At 50.8% G+C, this 15,994-nt stretch overlaps 1 long non-coding RNA gene across 1 annotated transcript; it reads right to left on the bottom strand.

Annotated features, from left to right (window-relative positions):
• Positions 1-1,230: 1,230 nt before the first annotated feature.
• LOC148005846 (uncharacterized) lies at positions 1,231-14,891 on the bottom strand. The gene is made up of 3 exons (XR_015620253.1): positions 14,746-14,891; positions 13,818-14,268; positions 1,231-2,521 (listed from the first exon to the last, which is right to left on the bottom strand). It is a non-coding gene; the product is annotated as an uncharacterized LOC148005846 (long non-coding RNA).
• Positions 14,892-15,994: the final 1,103 nt, after the last annotated feature.

Genomic DNA, 15,994 nt, shown 5'->3' with positions numbered 1-15,994 from the left:
AGCTGCTTCAGTGGGGTTATGAGTACCCATGGTAAGTGTGCAGGTTGTTTTGTGAAGGTGTCTCCAGATGAGACAGGCATTTCAGCCACAGCTGTCCTTGCAGCCTCTCCTCCTCCCCTCCATATGGATGGATGGCACCCAATGTGTTCAAAACTGAAGAGAAGCAAACTGGAGGAAGGAAGAGCTCCCACCCAGCCACCCAGCAGCACACATCATGCTACCATGTTATTGGCTTGGGGTTGACTCTATTAGCGGCTCTCAAGCCTTTGCACTCAGACTGAATTCCCTGACATTCATGAGTCCAAATTCCTTATAAGCCTCCACCCCTACGTGTCTATCTGTTTGTCCCCACCCAGAGTCCTGTACCACTTAATGATGTGATAGTGTTTCAAGAAACATGTCACAAGGTGACATGCACGTGCCTGCATACACACACATACACACACACGGAGGAGAGAGAGAGAGAGAGAGAGAGAGAGAGAGAGAGAGAGAGAGAGAGAGAGAGATATGCTTAGCCAGGCATGTTTCCATTGATGGTAGACCAACACTCAAAACAACCTCAAGGGTCCCGTTGCCCTCTGTCATTGTCATCCTTTTAGTTTGCCTATGTACATGCACTCTATGATGTCTGTCCATCTGTCCGTCTCTCTCTCTCTCTCTCTCTCTCTCTCTCTCTCTCTCTGTGTGTGTGTGTGTGTGTGTGTGTGTGTGTGTGTGTGTGTACTTGAGAGCTATGTAGGCATACCTTACTAGCTCTATTTCTATGGAATCCTTTACTGGTCCAGGAAGTTACACAGGGGAAGAGAATAACCAAAACCAAAATAGTTGTTCAAACATGTCCCCCAGTTGGCCCCAGGCCTCCTCTCTCCCAACTGTCTTACAGTCCATCTGGTTCCATTTGTGCAATGTTCCTTGCTGGCCACAAGAGCATTCAAGTTGATGAGCCCTGGAAAGGTGCCTTCCAAGTCCTCTGGACTCATGGCTCTCCGGAAGGAAAGGACTACACGGAACAGAGAGAGTCATTTGTTTACTCTGTCCTGAGACCCTGATGTGTGTCAGGACCCTGCCAGCATTCTGAGTCTCCTGGACTGTCAATTGCAATCTGCATTACAGCCTGACAGGAACACAAGAGTTTACTGACTGCCAGACATGCTCAGGATAGAGCAACAAACCCTGATCCCTGGCCTCAGATTCTATGTGGAACAGAAAACAAACAGGGAAGCCTTCAAATCTATAGATATAATCATTCTTTGAACGAAAGCAGAGTAGGTGGGTGGAGCACATGGAGTGTGAGGGTGAGAAAGATACCGAAGTCTTTGGGTGCTATGTGTGAAAGTCAAGTACTAGGCAGGCTCTGTGGGACAAGGCTGTCACTCCTGCATCTGAGAGATGCAGTCAAGAACATCAGCTATTCAAGACCATCCCTGGCTATAGAGAGGGTTTGAGGTCAGCTTGAGTTTTAAGAGACCCTTCTTAGAAAACCAAAACCCAAGTCAATGGCAATTGGTCCAGCTCCATGGGTGGCTTCATAGTCTTGGCTTGTGTGGGTTTCAAGTTAAGTCCTAGAAAAGAGGCATGTGCCTGCCATATGGCGCTTGGGACCTGAGTTTCAGACAAGTGGCTGTGGTTGGTCTGAATTGGAGGACTTGAATTACCTAGAAGTGTTTTCTTTTGCATATAGTAGGCACCCTGATGACTCTGGCCATTGATGTCCTTGTTCTATCCCTCAAGAACTGTGACCTGCTGTCTTCTGTGGCAGGCAGGACTTATCAATGGGTCTGGTTTAGGGATTTGGATCATTGTAGGTAGTAGGAAAACAATAAGAAGCTATCGCAAGGGAGAAAGGAAACAGGAAAGCCAGGCAAGGAACTGGAGACAGACAAAGACACAGAAGCCAGAAAAGACCTGACATCTGGCAGCCTGCTTTGGAGATGGAGGAAAGGACCCGGAGGCAGGGGTGCAGCCTTTGGGATCTGCAGCAAGAGAAAGGTGACCCTCTCTGTCCATCCTTCATTTAAGCAGTGAAGCCAATCTTGGACTGCCAACCCCCAGGACCCTAGTGAATGAGTGTATGCTGTCTGTCGGAAGCCATGAAGATTGTAGTCACTTGTGTCTAATACATTGTTCCTGCTGCCTTAGTGGGTAACTAAAGAATGCACTGAGGTGGGACAGCTGGTCAGAGCTCCTGCCTGAGACTCCTGTGTCCCCATAGCAGGGTAGAGCTCAGTGTAGTTGGATTGTCTGTGAAGTTGCAAGACTCCAAGGAGTAGTGCTACAGCAAAAACAGGCAGACAGAAAAAGCGATGGGGGCTCCCTGGCCTTAAGTGATCCCTCCTCAGAAGTGTCATGGTGTCATATCCATTAGATGGTATCAGGTCGCAAGTCCATCCAGACGTAAAGATACAAAGGGAGGGTCAGTGCCTTGCCTCTTGATAGGAGGAGCAGAAAACTGGTAGCTATATTTTCTTCTACTCTCTTGAGGTTCAGAGAAGGTGCTCAGGAAAGTCTCTCAGAAGCAGGCCTGGAGGAGGAATGGAACAAAGCAAGAATCTGCTCTTAGCAGAGGAAGCAGAAGCTGGATGCCCAGAGGAGATGAGGAAGTAAACCAATGGCCAACATTTCAGTCCCTGGGAACCAGGACCAATGGGACTCAGGGGGCTTAGGAACCCAGCCTGGGGCTCGATACAGTCTGAGAAAATTCCAAGAAGGTGTCCTAGTCAGGGTTATCATTTCTGTGATGAAACACCAGGACCAAAGACAACTTAGAGAGAAAAGGGTTTATTGGGTTTTCACTTCCATATTGTTCATCACTGAAGGAAGTCAGGACAGGAACTCAAGCAGGGCAGGAACCTGGAGGCAGGAGCTGATGCAGAGGCCATGGAGGGGTGCTGCTTACTGACTTGCTCCCCATGGCTTGCTCAGTTTGCTTTCTTGTCCACCAGTCCAGGGACGGCCCCACCCATAATGAGCTGGTCTCTCCCCATCAGTCACTAATTGAGAAAATGTCCTACAGGTTTACCTACATCTAATGGAAGTATTTTCTTAAGTGATGCCTTAAGCTTGTGTGAAGTTGGCATAAAACTTCAGCACAGAAGGGGATTGTGAGCAGGGGCTGGGGGAGGGGTACTCTTTTATCCTAGACGATTGATGGCTGGTGTCCACTTCTTAACACAGCCCGAAGCACTGGGACCCTGAGCCCATAGTCCCTGACAGGTGATGAAGGTTCACCCTGTCCTAGAAACAAACCTCATCATGGGGTCTGGGATCAGTGCTCTTGCAGCATCTCTGTCCCCAACCCCTCCCCACAGACAGCTTTGCACCAGTCTACCAGATGAAGTCTTATTAATTAACCAAAGACTCCGCAAGCACATTCCACTCGGAGATAAGCAGTCAGCAGTAAGGGAGCAAGGCAGTGTTAACTGCAGTCAGATGCCCTGGCCTGCCCAGGCACCCGCATTTGGGGGCTCAATCAAAGCTTTCTCTTCTCTGCAGCCATGGTGGGAAGTGGAAGGACACCTCAGCCAGCCAGGAATGATGGGGCAGGAGTGAACTTACTCTAACTCTGGCTTGACAGGGGTAGGGGGTGGGTCTGTACTAGGAAGCTGATCCCCTCTGTGGGAGGCCAGGCATTCAGGCTTAGGTTGTCAGTAATTAACCAGGGAGAAACAAAAGGAAGGAGAGGGCTTCTGCCCGATGCACAGCAAAGATATTAGGATGTTTCCAGTCTTGGGTTCAGATGTTGGTCCTACCTCTGACTCATTAGCTGTAGATCATGTTACCTTTCCGAGGCCCTGTTTTCTTGTCTGTAAAATAAGAATGATCACATTTGCCTCACAGCCTTGCCAGAATAATTATAAGGTCTCCAAAGAAGGCCGATGATATGGTAGGTGACACAAGTCCTTGGCACAGGTCAAGCATAACTCAAAGACTACAGGGTCTCCATGTGTTTCACAGTTACAAAAATTTAAGGCAGCATTTCACAGGTGAGGAAATGGAGGCACAGAGAAGGTGAGTAAGTTACCAAAGATCACACAGTTGGTAAGCTGCAGGCCACTTGCCAAGTGCAGAACCAGGTCACTGAGGGTGGTTCCTCCATCCATGGGGTGACTGTTCCCTCAACCTACTGAGTAGCCAGCAGCTATGGGTGGTGGTGGTGGTGAGGCGAATCCCTTTCCCCAGAGCCCAGCATGGAGTTGGGTTCATAGATGGAGCCAAGAAAAATGGGTGTGACATCAACAATGTCACTCTTGTCAGACCCTTCAGTGGGAACCAAGTGCTGGGAAGAATAGAGGCCTGGATTCTGGCACCACTATTGACTGACTCTAAGCCTCAGTTTCCCCTGCTGTCTAGGGGTGGTACCCATGTCCACAGAATCCATGGGGACCAGGTTCTCCAAACCCTTGGTACCCAGATCCACAGAGGCTCTTAAGCCCCTTTCACAGAAAAGTAGGTGTGTTCAAGGGAGGCCAGAACACACGCCCCAAAACTTCCAGCATCTCTAGGCTACTTATAGTTCCAAATGACTTTGCAAACACAAAGTATCACAACTTAAAATTTTCCCATTGTTGATAGAGGAACAGCTGTACCAGCAGAGAGAGAGAGAGAGAGAGAGAGAGAGAGAGAGAGAGAGAGAGAGAGAGAGAGAGAGAGGCAGAGAGAGACAGAGAAAGACAGAGAGAGACAGAGACAGAGAGACAAAGAGACAGAGAACAGTGGTTGTCAACTCTGATGATCATTGCCATTGAGAGAGAGACAGAGAGACAGAGAGAAAGAGAACAGTGGTTGTCAGCTCTGGTCATCATTGCCATTGAGAGAGACAGAGAGACAGAGAGACACAGAGACACAGAGACACAGAGACACAGAGACACAGAGACAGAAACAGAGAGACCAAGACAGAGAGAGAACAGTGGTTGTCAGCCCTGGTGATCATTGTGTGTGTGTGTGTGTGTGTGTGTGTGTGTGTGTGTGTGAGAGAGAGAGACAGAGACAGAGACAGAGACAGAGAGACAGAGAACAGTGGTTGTCAGCTCTGATGATCATTGCCATTGAGAGAGAGAGAGAGAGACAGAGAGAGAGAACAGTGGTTGTCAGCCCCGGTGATCATTGCCATGGGGGGAGGGGTTGTAGGCCAGAGGTCGAAGTCAAGTGGCTCCTTCCATCCTTGTCCTTTACCTTTTCTCTTACACTTGCTTGTGTGCATTCTCTGCCACTGCACGGAGGTGGAGGTTAGAGGATAATTTGGAGGAGCTGGTTCTCTCCTCCCATCATATGGGTCCTGGGGCCAAACCCAGATCTTCAGACTCAGCAGCAAATGCTTTTACCCAGTGAACCGTCTTGTCAGCCCTTCACCTTGGTTTCTCACACAGGGTCCTCCCATTGGACCTGAAACTCACAGATTTGGCTAGGATGGTTGGCTGATGAACTCCAGGGGTCTATCCGCTTGTCTCCGCCTTTGCAGTGCTAGATGGAGATATACTCTGTGCGCCTGGGTACCAGCATCCCAAACTTGTACGGCAGGCCCTTTCCCATACCAGCCATTTCCTGAGCCGCATCTGAGCTTATATTCTCAGGCTCACTTTAAGTTTACTATGCCACCAATGATGACCTTGAACTCTAAATCCTCTGGCTTCCACTTCCCAAGTGCCAGGATCTAAGTGGGCATCGCAATGCTTGATTTATGGGCTGGGACTTGAGCTCATGGATCCTTGCATGCTAGGCAAACACTTTATCACTCAGCTGCAGCACCATCATTCATCTCTACTGCTCCAGTTGGGCTTCTATGCCCAGCCAGATTTTATAGTCCGACACTGGTTTGCAGGGACCCGGCTGTTCCAGCAGGCAGAGAATGGTTAAGCAGGCTCCTTGGAGAGACTGGTAACTTGAGCCCCATCTTCCCAAAGTAGAGGCAAAGGCCAAGGCAGAGGTGGGGCTGCAAGGCGAGATAGGGCCTGGGGCCGTGTGCTCAGGAGCTAAACTGCCAGAGCTTTCACTGGAGAGCTTTCTTCTCCTGCCTCCCAGAGGCACGTTTATAGATACAGTGAAATCAGATCAGCCTGCAGGGCTGAGCTGGGATGAGGGGAGGGGAACAGGCTGGTTGAGGGAGGGTAACACTAGCTCTCTCCATGGCTTTCCCAGACATCAGCCTTGCCCTTGACCTTCCCCAGCATCTCAGAGACGTTAAGAACCTAAGCAGGGTCACACAGCACATCAGGGGTTGGGCTTTCTGAACGGGGTGCTCCCTAACTTTAGAGTTTCCTCTGTGACACGGCTCCTTAACCAACCTGGCCCAAGATCACTTCTTGGGTGACAAGGGACAGTAACAAGAGCTCCTAGAGCCTTCACAGTGGTCTTGGATGGGATCCAGGCAAGGGTTTTCCATGGGAGGGTGGCAGAGAGCCTTCGAGCAACAGGATCAGTACCAGCTCTGCTCCCCAGGGAGGCTCAGATACTCAGAGGAAGGAAAGGAGAGGAGAGGAGGGAGGAGAGAGGAGAGAGGAGAGCTCAGATGCTGAGATGGAGGTAGGTCCCCAGGGGAGCCCCCAGCCTCATTCTCCTGCCTCCTTCTGCCTCCCCCCACCCCCTTTCCCTGGTTCTACCTGCCACTCTCTACTGCTCTGTGGCCCACACTCTGCTCTGTTTTTGTATCTCTCTCTGTTTATCCCTTTGCCTACCTCCCTCCCGCCTCCCCATCCCCCCAACCACCACGGTCAGACTCTGAACAACTCTGTGATTGACACCCACGCTGTGGAGACATAACATGACTGCTACACCTGATTAGTGAACCTTGGAACCAGTTAGCCCTGCCACAGTTCCATGCCCTTTTCACACAGTGTAACCTTTTATCCTCTCTTACACAGGGAGCCTCAACTGGCTGCCTAGAGACCCCAGGAGACTCACATTCTTCTCTCTGGGAAGCCCACCTGGCATCAGAGGCCAGCCAGACAAGGCCTCTGACACAGGTCTCTTGCCACAGCAACCGTGGGGAGGAAGACTGTACTGCTTTTCCAGGTTCCAGCTCTGCCATTGGCCCACATGTGACTGTGGCTTCATCAGCTCCTTGTTCTACCCATCTTACGCTCTGCATCAAGAGATCCAGGCTCTGGAGGGAGAAGCCAGCCGGGTGCCTGCCATGGGAGGAGATTTGCTGGTACCCTCTGACCACAGGCTGGCTAGGCAAAGGTTTGGCAGGCTGTCTTTGCCTGTTCTGTTTGAGGGTGAGTGTCTTGTTCCAACAAGGAGACACCCCAAGCTCCAGTGAGTCACTTATAGAGTGAGGGGCAGGCAGGAGCTGGCTCTGTGGCTCTTGGCGACCAGCAGAGCCCATGACCCACAGGCCCATGCTTGGGCGGGAACTCATGTCAACTTCTGGCTCCTGGAAATCGCAGGAGGAAGGCTGGGTCTGTGGGCGGCCCAGCATTGGGAGAGAAAGCACAGCCTGTGTGCTCTGGGGAGGTGACCCTGGGGGACCTGGCTTGATGGAGGGCGTTAACGAGCACTCCATCTGGTGCCATCCTCTTCAGGGAGCTGACACAGCACTTGGGTGGGAGGAATGGGCAGTCTCTGAGGCCAGTACAGGCTCAGTTTTTCCAATCCAGAAAACCGTATAAAGAAGGAGAGATTGAGGTCAGGAAGCTAGAGTAGCTAGCTTCACGGCTCCCTATCTGTAGTGTGAGTGGCTGGGAGACCGCCTACATGAAGAGCTGGGGAGACCTGGGTTCAGATAGGCATCTCCAAGAGGATAGAAATGAGACTTCTTCCCAGCCTAAGTCAGCTACTCTACTGTCCTACCTTGTGTGCCTTGGAGTCTTGACCTGACTTGAACTTGAGGACTTCCGTTCTCTGAAACCATAGTGCAGGTATTTATACTAGTTAGTACTATAAGTCTTTAGGGGAAGGGGGAGAACTTGCCATCTTCTTCAGGAGAAGGGAGGAAATTTAGAAATGAACAAGAGGAGGAGGAGGAGGAGGAGGAGGAAGAGGAGGAGGAGGAGGAGGAGGAGGAGGAGGAGGAGGAGAAGAAGAAGAAGAAGAAGAAGAAGAAGAACAAGAAGAACAAGAAGAAGAAGAAGAACAAGAAGAAGAAGAACAAGAAGAAGAAGAACAAGAACAAGAACAAGAACAAGAACAAGAAGAACAAGAACAAGAACAAGAACAACAAGAACAAGAAGAACAAGAACAAGAACAAGAACAACAAGAAGAAACAGTAATGTAGGTATCATTTTACAGGTAAATTACTTCATTGTAAGGTCACTTCTCCCAATCCAGTCACAGAGCTACAAGTTTGAGCACTGGGTCTCAGACCCCAGGCAGCCTGGGTCTTGAATCTAAACCACAGACGAGCTATGCATAAGACAAATGTTAGCACCTCGTGGAACAGGATTGGAGACCCAGAGATAGAAAACCATACAGTCTTCCTTCCCTTACTGTCTATCCACACACTTAGTTGTCCATTCACTGTCTAGCCATTTGCTCTCCTGCCTACCTGTCCTTTAGCTCATCATTCATCATTGTTCATCGTCTATCTATGCCACTGCCCACCAATCCATCCATCCAACCATCCATCCATCCAACCAACAGTTCATCCATTCATTTATTCAGACACCATCTTCATAATACACTATCTATCCAACCATTCCTCACCCATCTGACCATGTACCCATACACCACTCACTCCTCACCCATCCATCCACGTATTTATCCATCCACTCATCCTTCCACCATATATCCAGCTACCCACTCATCCATTTATCCATCTATCTACCCTTCTATCCCTCCATTTATTCATCCATTAATCATCATTTCATTCATCATCTGTCTATGCTTCTGACCATCCATCCATGATCCATCCATCATCTGTTCACTCATATATCCACCCACCCACCTGTCCATCCATCCATCCATCTGTCCATCCACCCATCTGTTTACCCATCAACCTCTGCATCACTGTCTATCCATTCACTGGTCTGTCCATCTATCCATCCAGCTACCCATCCATCCATGAATCACACATCCATCTGCTTACCCATTTACCCACCTACTTAGCCATTCATTGTCTGTTTACTCATCCCTCTGTCTGTTCACCTACCCATATCATTTAATTCACCATCCATCTATTGGTCCACTGATCTATGTACTCACCCAACCGTCCATTCAGTATCCATCCCTCAACCCACCCACTCAGCTGTCCATCCTCTTGATCATCATCCAGCCATCTGTGTCTTGTTCTATTCACTGTCTAACCCCCCGTGTTTAAAACTGTGCTTGGTGCACAAGTCTTCAACAGTAGGAGCTGAAGGAATGAAAACAGATCTGGGCCCTGCCCGAGAGCTCTAGCTTCTTAACTTCTCCTGGTCTCAGTGGAAAATAGGGTAGTGGGTACTGCTTTCCCACCTCACGCAAAGCCTTGGGAAACGCTCATGGCAAGCTGGCACATGCTCTTCCAACTGTCAGCGCCATAAGCTCTACCTGACACTAAGCTCCTGAGGTGCAGCTGTGGGGCCCATGGAGCTGCGAGGAGCTCCCAGCTCTGCCTGGTGAGACCTGTCAGACATTTCCCCTGGCCCTTCCAGGAGGCCCAGAAAGGAAAGGAAATTAATGTTGAATGAGTATCCATAATGTGCCAGGGAACTTCACATAGGGTAACCTTTTCTTTCTTTGTATAGAATTAAGAAATGAGAGCACAGAAAGACTCATCATTTGCTCAAAGCAACACAGCCAATGAACCGCAGAGCCTAATCTTGAACCCAAGTCTGTAAGGTCCAAATGCTATTTCTGACCTCCTATAATACCAAATGCTTCTAATGTCCCACAACCCAAGTCCCCGAATGTCCCCATGTTCAAAGCTGCTCAGAGAGCTCCTGGCAGAGCCTTTACTGAAGGTTTCCATTTGGATTTTATGTTATTTCCTTTTCTTTTATTTGCCAAGAAAAGACAATGTAAACGTTCCCTCAGCTCCGGGTTAACCCTTGTTCTGCACAAGCATTTGTTTGGTGTTGGGGAAGGGGTTGTGCTGCATGTCCAGGTTCCCTGCAGACTGTTTTAAAGATCTTGACTGAGATTCGTTCACACAGGGCCTCACTGCCCAACACACTCCATGGCAGAACCTCTGGCTTCAAATTTGCCACTTTCCCACAAGCGTGGCCTTGGCCACCCTTCTAGGATCCAGGTAGAAACTGTTCCTAAAACCCAAAGCCAGGGAGCTATCTTCCCAGCATCTCCACCTTCACAGCACAGGCTGGGACAGAAAAAGAAGTGGTCCAGCCACAGTCCCAAGGCCACCCACCAAGTGCCTGGCACAGCGCTAGCCCATCGCCAGCATCCTTCCACTGAGTTTTTCCAACAGGAGGACATGGGGAAGCTGATGTTCAGAAAGGTCAGTCTCCTGCCTAGGCCACACTGCTGGCCAGGGGCAGTGTTAGAACATTCCAGTTTGCACTTTTCTTTAAGTCCAGGGCTAAAAATGACACACTGTCCTATATGTGACGAGGCACCTCCTCTGTGCATGTGACTGTGGGAGACTCATGCTAGGGTGCCTGTTTCCAGCAAGAAACTGATGGAAGCCAATGTTTTATTCTGCTCCAAGCTTGCCGTGTAACCCTGAGCTACTGATTCTCTGCTAGGCTGAGGGATGCCCATGTGAAGTGAACAGATTTACCAAGTCCCATCTTTTTGCTCCTTCTTACACAGTTTAAACAACTAGGGCAACTTGGTGGTGGCAGAAGAAGTCTAGCTTTGTGGGATCATGGTGAGTGACTGAAGGAGAAGTCGAGTTCCCTTCCTATATAGCCCATTGGCCCCTGTTGGCCCCTCTGACCAAAGTCTCTGAGCTGAGGAGTTACATGCACTGGGCTCAGTAGAGAAACTGCCAGTCCTTGGCCAGGCACCTGGGGGAAGAAGGGATATCACAAGCACTCGATGGGCACCCAGCCTGATGTCTCTGAATTCCACCCACCTTTCCCAGCTCTGTCCCCGGCCCCTTTAGCAGAAGCCCACACCCCAACCCCTGCCCAGTGCCCAGGCCAGTCCGGCTCCTCCCTCATTTGGCTGTGGCTCCAGCACACCAGCCATTTAAGGCTCCACCTCAGCCCTTTAAATTCTATTTTTTCAAACCACATTCTTGAACTTGGCAGATAACGTGGCCTCCCGACAAGAGCCCTATTTACCCGTCGAGCCGTGAATGGGTCCTTTATAACTAGGTTCATTAATATTTCTACCTATTGGCTGGCTCTCCCGTCCTCCCCCTATCCAAACAGATTCTCTACACAGAAAGACTTTTCAAATACTCCTGTTGACTTTCCTGAGTGAGCTGAGCAGGCGTGAGTGCGTGTGAGTGTGTGTGTAGGGGAGGGCATGCGCCTGCCGGGTGCCTCAGGAAGGAAAGAGGCCGCTATTCATAGCTGAGTGGCGGCCTCCCAGCCCAGGTATGTGGCCTCACAAAGGCCCACTGAGCCCAGTCAGCCCCAGTGCCAGGGCCCACAGTGGGGGAGGTGGTTCAGCCCTTCCTGGCCCAGTCGCCTGGCCTGGTGACCCTGGGCAAGTCCCTGTTCATCCAGAAACAGATCATCTCTTGTCAGCTCCATCCAGTTGTGGAGGATTTGAGAGACAAGCAGGTACCTGGCTCAGACGGGCTGCCCCTGTATTTGGGTGCTGGGACACAAGCAGGCTGAGGAAGGAGAATCAAGAACCCAAGGCTAGACTTGGGGTGATATAGAAAGTTCCGGACTAGCTCAAGCTATATAGATAGACCCTGTCTCAAATAACAATGATGCCCCAAGGCTCTAGAGACTGCTTAGTCACTACAGTCTTGCCTTGCGAACACCAGGAACTGTTTAATTCCCAGAACCTGAGACAAATAGTAACAATGAAATGGGGCCTTGTGGCCTATATCTGTAACCCCACAACTGGGGAGGCTTAGAAAGAGACGATCCCCGAGTCCTTTCTGGCTAGCCAGTCCAACAGTTCGTAAGCCCTGGGCTCAGTGAGAGGCTCTGTATTAAATATACAAAGAAGATGGAGAACAACTGAGCTCCAGACTCCACATGTGTGTACAACCCCATCTCCCCCCACAAACGATCCCGGGCGACTCACGTGTACAAAAACTCCAAGGAACAATTTGATCTACAAGTGCCTCACCCCCACTAAACACTCCAGCCAGGCTGTCCTGGGGCCCTAAGCCCCTAACATATCTTAAATGCCTTCAACGTGACAGCCACCAGAACTATTTTACTGTCTGCATGATGGCTGCACTGTGGACCTGGCCCGTGGTTGGGCCTCAGGAAATGATGAACACACTGACGAGCATGGCTGTCCGAAGCACAGACCTCATGTTCACATCAGAGCATTTGAGAAGATTGCGAAGAGTGGCAAGTTCCGTCTTCCATGTCAGACAGCCCAGTGAGGATAGTTCTCCCCGACTTTGCAGGGTGTGCAGAGCAGAAGGACCCTCAAGCGCAATTGGACCAATTGCTTGCTCCCCACTCTCATGTAAAGGATGTGCCCTGGGGAATGCGGTGTCACTTCTGAGCATGCTCACAGGTGACAGGCTCCTCCAGGGGGCTAATGCTGCAACAGGACCTAACACACACCTTTCCTTCTCTCTACACGAAAGTTCCAGAATGTTTATTCTGTGTTAGGCCCTCTGCTGGGCCTTGAGGACACAGTGGTCCCTATAACTAAGACTTTGACCTTGCCCTGTTGGGGTAGAGACAGACAACAGGTGAAAGTGAATATGGATTCTAGAATAGAAGTCGAGAAAAGCAACGGAGACAGGATGCGAGTGCAAGATGCAGGGCAGCTTGAAAAGTGTCCCTGCAAGCCGACAAACCCAAAGATAAAGAGGCTGCTCTTGTAGAGAACCAAAGTAAACGTATTACTCCTGGGAGAGGGAACAGCATGTGCCTTGGAGAGGGACGTGCTCAGTGCTTCGGAAAGGAAGCAGCATGCAGAAGGTATGCCTTATGCAGGGACTGCACAGCAAGAGTAGAAGGCATCTGAGAGACCCGGTGCTTGTTCCTAGACAGCCCCAGGGCCCTCATATGTTTGTAAGGTGGCTAAAGTGCCTGGGAGAGCAGAGGCTGGACTTCCCCACCCAGGCTTATCCAGAAGAGCGAGGGAAGCAAGTAGTTCATGTTATTTCTCCTACCCCTGACCCTTTGCACATGCTAGTCCCCCTCAGCTGAAATGCCTCTCATCTTTTCCCTCTGCTACTCCAATTCCTCCAATGTTTTCAGGCCTAAACCAGTGCAGCCTTCCTCTGGGAAGCCTTTCTGGATTTCCTAGCTCTTGTTCTCCCATGGTATTCAGTTCTAGCCGCTTGAAGATCTTAGCAGACACTCCCTGAACATCCATTCAGTCTCCTACTAGGCTCGACAAACCCAAGGAAGGGTTTGGAGTTCCATGAAGCTGGTAATTGACCCACCTGAATATAGGTAACGGAGGATGACCTCTCTTTGGCAACCATCTTGCATTCACGGTGACATAGTGGATCAGTGTCATGGGTCTGTGTCCCTGCATGCCACGTGCATAGACTTAACATTCAGGTCAACACAATAGGCACCTCCATCACCTGCTCCAAGGAAGCTGGGAGGGAGGCCATGCTTAGACAAGGCTTGTGGGATCCCAAGGGCTCTGTGTCTTGGGCCTGTGCACAGTTCTACTCAGCCAAGCCAGAGACTCACCACAAGTCCTAAGTGAAAAGGAGAGGAAGGATCACCACCCAGGGAGGCGGCTCATGAGGAAGAACAGCCCTGACAGAAGGAAGGATGGACTGAAAAGCACACGCGGACCTGGGGATGTAGATCACTTGGCAGGGCACTCACCTGGCATGCTTGAAACCTCAGACTCAGTCCTCAGCACTGTTTAGAACCAGGCATGGTGCAGTGGGAATGTCACCCCAGCCTTTAGGGTATAGAGGCAGGAGGACTGGGAGTTCAATGTCATCTTCCAATACATGGTGAGTTTGAAGTCAACCTGGAGTACATCTGAAAGGGAGCCCGTGTGATGGTTCAGTAGATCAAGGTGCTTGCTGCTAAACCAGAAGAGCTGCGTTCAGTCCCCGAGCCCACACAGTGGAAGGAGAACCCACAAGTTCTCCTGTGACCTCAGGGAGCCAAGGTGTCTAGAAGGTAAACTTCAGGTATCCAAGTGCAGCCTTGCAAACAGCTTGCTGGGGAAGGCTGCGGAGAGCAGGGAAAGGACACCAGCTCTGGCCTCTGCTCTACCACTCAGACGTCAAACCGGTTGCTGAGCCTCTCAGCCTCAGTTTCCCCACTGGTAAAGCAAGGACAGTAATTGTTTTAATTAATTCAAGGAAAGTAGAAAAAGCACCTTATTTAACATCTACGAATTCCCTCCTGAAGTTTCCAAACACAGAGGCATCTGTGAGCAAGGATGGCCCAAAATCCTTGCCCAGAAGTGTCATCACTGAGAGAAAATTACTGCTAGGAACATTCTCCCTGGCGTGTCTGTGATTCCCTAGCCACCCTCTGAGGCGTATCATTACCAATAAGCCAAAGCCTGCCTCCAGGGTGCCAATATTCTCCCTGCCAAACTTCTATCTCTCTATTAAGCAGCCCTGGCTGGCTGGGCTGTGTGGGGCAGCGGGAGTGATCACTGCCCCACACAGATACTCCTCAGGTGGGGGTGACACAGCTTCTAAGATCCCCGAGGGAGGAGGTAGCCAGGGTGCTATCCATGACTCTCCACCTCTGCCCAAAGCTGTTGCCACCCCAGCCAGCAGCATAGCACCTCCTTCAAGTTTTCTGTCTGAACACTATGGACATAGTGACTTGGTTCCTGCTCCAGAGGGTGTCCTGCAGCTTGCATCTTCTTAATGAGCCATCATGGTGAGCGGGAACATCTCTCAGCAGTCCCTGTGTGGTTCTCCTTTGCTTGCTTGGAGGCGGGGCGTGACCAGGGGCGTGACCATAGCACTGACAAGTGCAGGGTCACAAAGGGGGAACTCCTATGCTGTCTGCTTCTTGACTCATCCTTTGGTCCCTTCCATGCTGGGTAGCAAAGGGAGCCCTAGACTGTCCCATTTCTAGTCCTAACAAAAGGAAGCAAGCCTCTCCGTGGCCCACATCAGAGGAGCGCTGGGACTAACCAAGAGCACTGACAGACGAGAGTACCTAGATCAGACACAGCCTGACCTCCTCCCTCTGGAAACTCTAAATTTACAGAAAGCGATTGGGTTGAGAGGCCAGCTGGCTCCAACAGGGAGGATGTCACCCATCCCCAGGGAATTTGAGAGTACTCTGTAGCAGGAGCTGATGACTCCATGATAAATGAGTCCCCAAATAAATCCTTACATCATGAAGTCAGGGGTTTGTGGTTAGTGGGGGAGGGAAGCAGGGAGGGAAGATAGGCTGTGGAGGGAGGCAGGACCTCCATCTCTCCAGACAAGGCTCCTTGCCTCCTTCCTGGCCTCTTCCCTTCCTCCACCCACTGTCTCTAATTCTGGCCCCATGCCGGCTCAGATGCTGTGTCCCTGACCTCCATCGTGCTCCCAAACCCCCACCCTACCGCCATGTCCTTGAGACTGACATAGAGAGGAGACCAGAGGACGGTGGGACTCCAGGGAAGGCCTCTAACCCAGCCTGATGGGGGACTGGAGGCTCTTCACGGACTTGCAAGGCCTGGCCACCAGGTGGGAGACAGCGCTCCGAGACAAAGTGGCAACATGGAGACACTGGAGGCTGGGGCGCAGGGTGGGAAGCAGGTGAGGTAGTCAAGTGATATCAGGTCTCAGGCTACACTTTGCTCAGATACTCAAGGGAATCCTGGTGAGGGCTTTCCAGAAGAGCAGTGCTAGAGCTAGAGGGGACAGGGATGTGGTGTGAGAGACCAGGGGATTGCTCAAGTTTGCTCTGTCACACCCTCAAAGAGCCACCACGAACCTGAATGTCCATTCCTCCTCTTACCCTAGACCCAGGCTGTGAAGCTTCTCGAAGAGGTCTCGAGACAGGACGTAACTCTAAGGTAGAGGTGCCCAGAA

Source organism: Rattus norvegicus, chromosome 5 (assembly GCF_021556685.1).
Source record: "Rattus norvegicus strain SHRSP/BbbUtx chromosome 5, alternate assembly SHRSP_T2T, whole genome shotgun sequence".
NCBI classification, from domain to species: Eukaryota; Metazoa; Chordata; class Mammalia; order Rodentia; family Muridae; genus Rattus; species Rattus norvegicus.
Note: the sequence above shows the minus strand (reverse complement) of the source record. Positions and strands in the feature narration are given on the sequence as shown.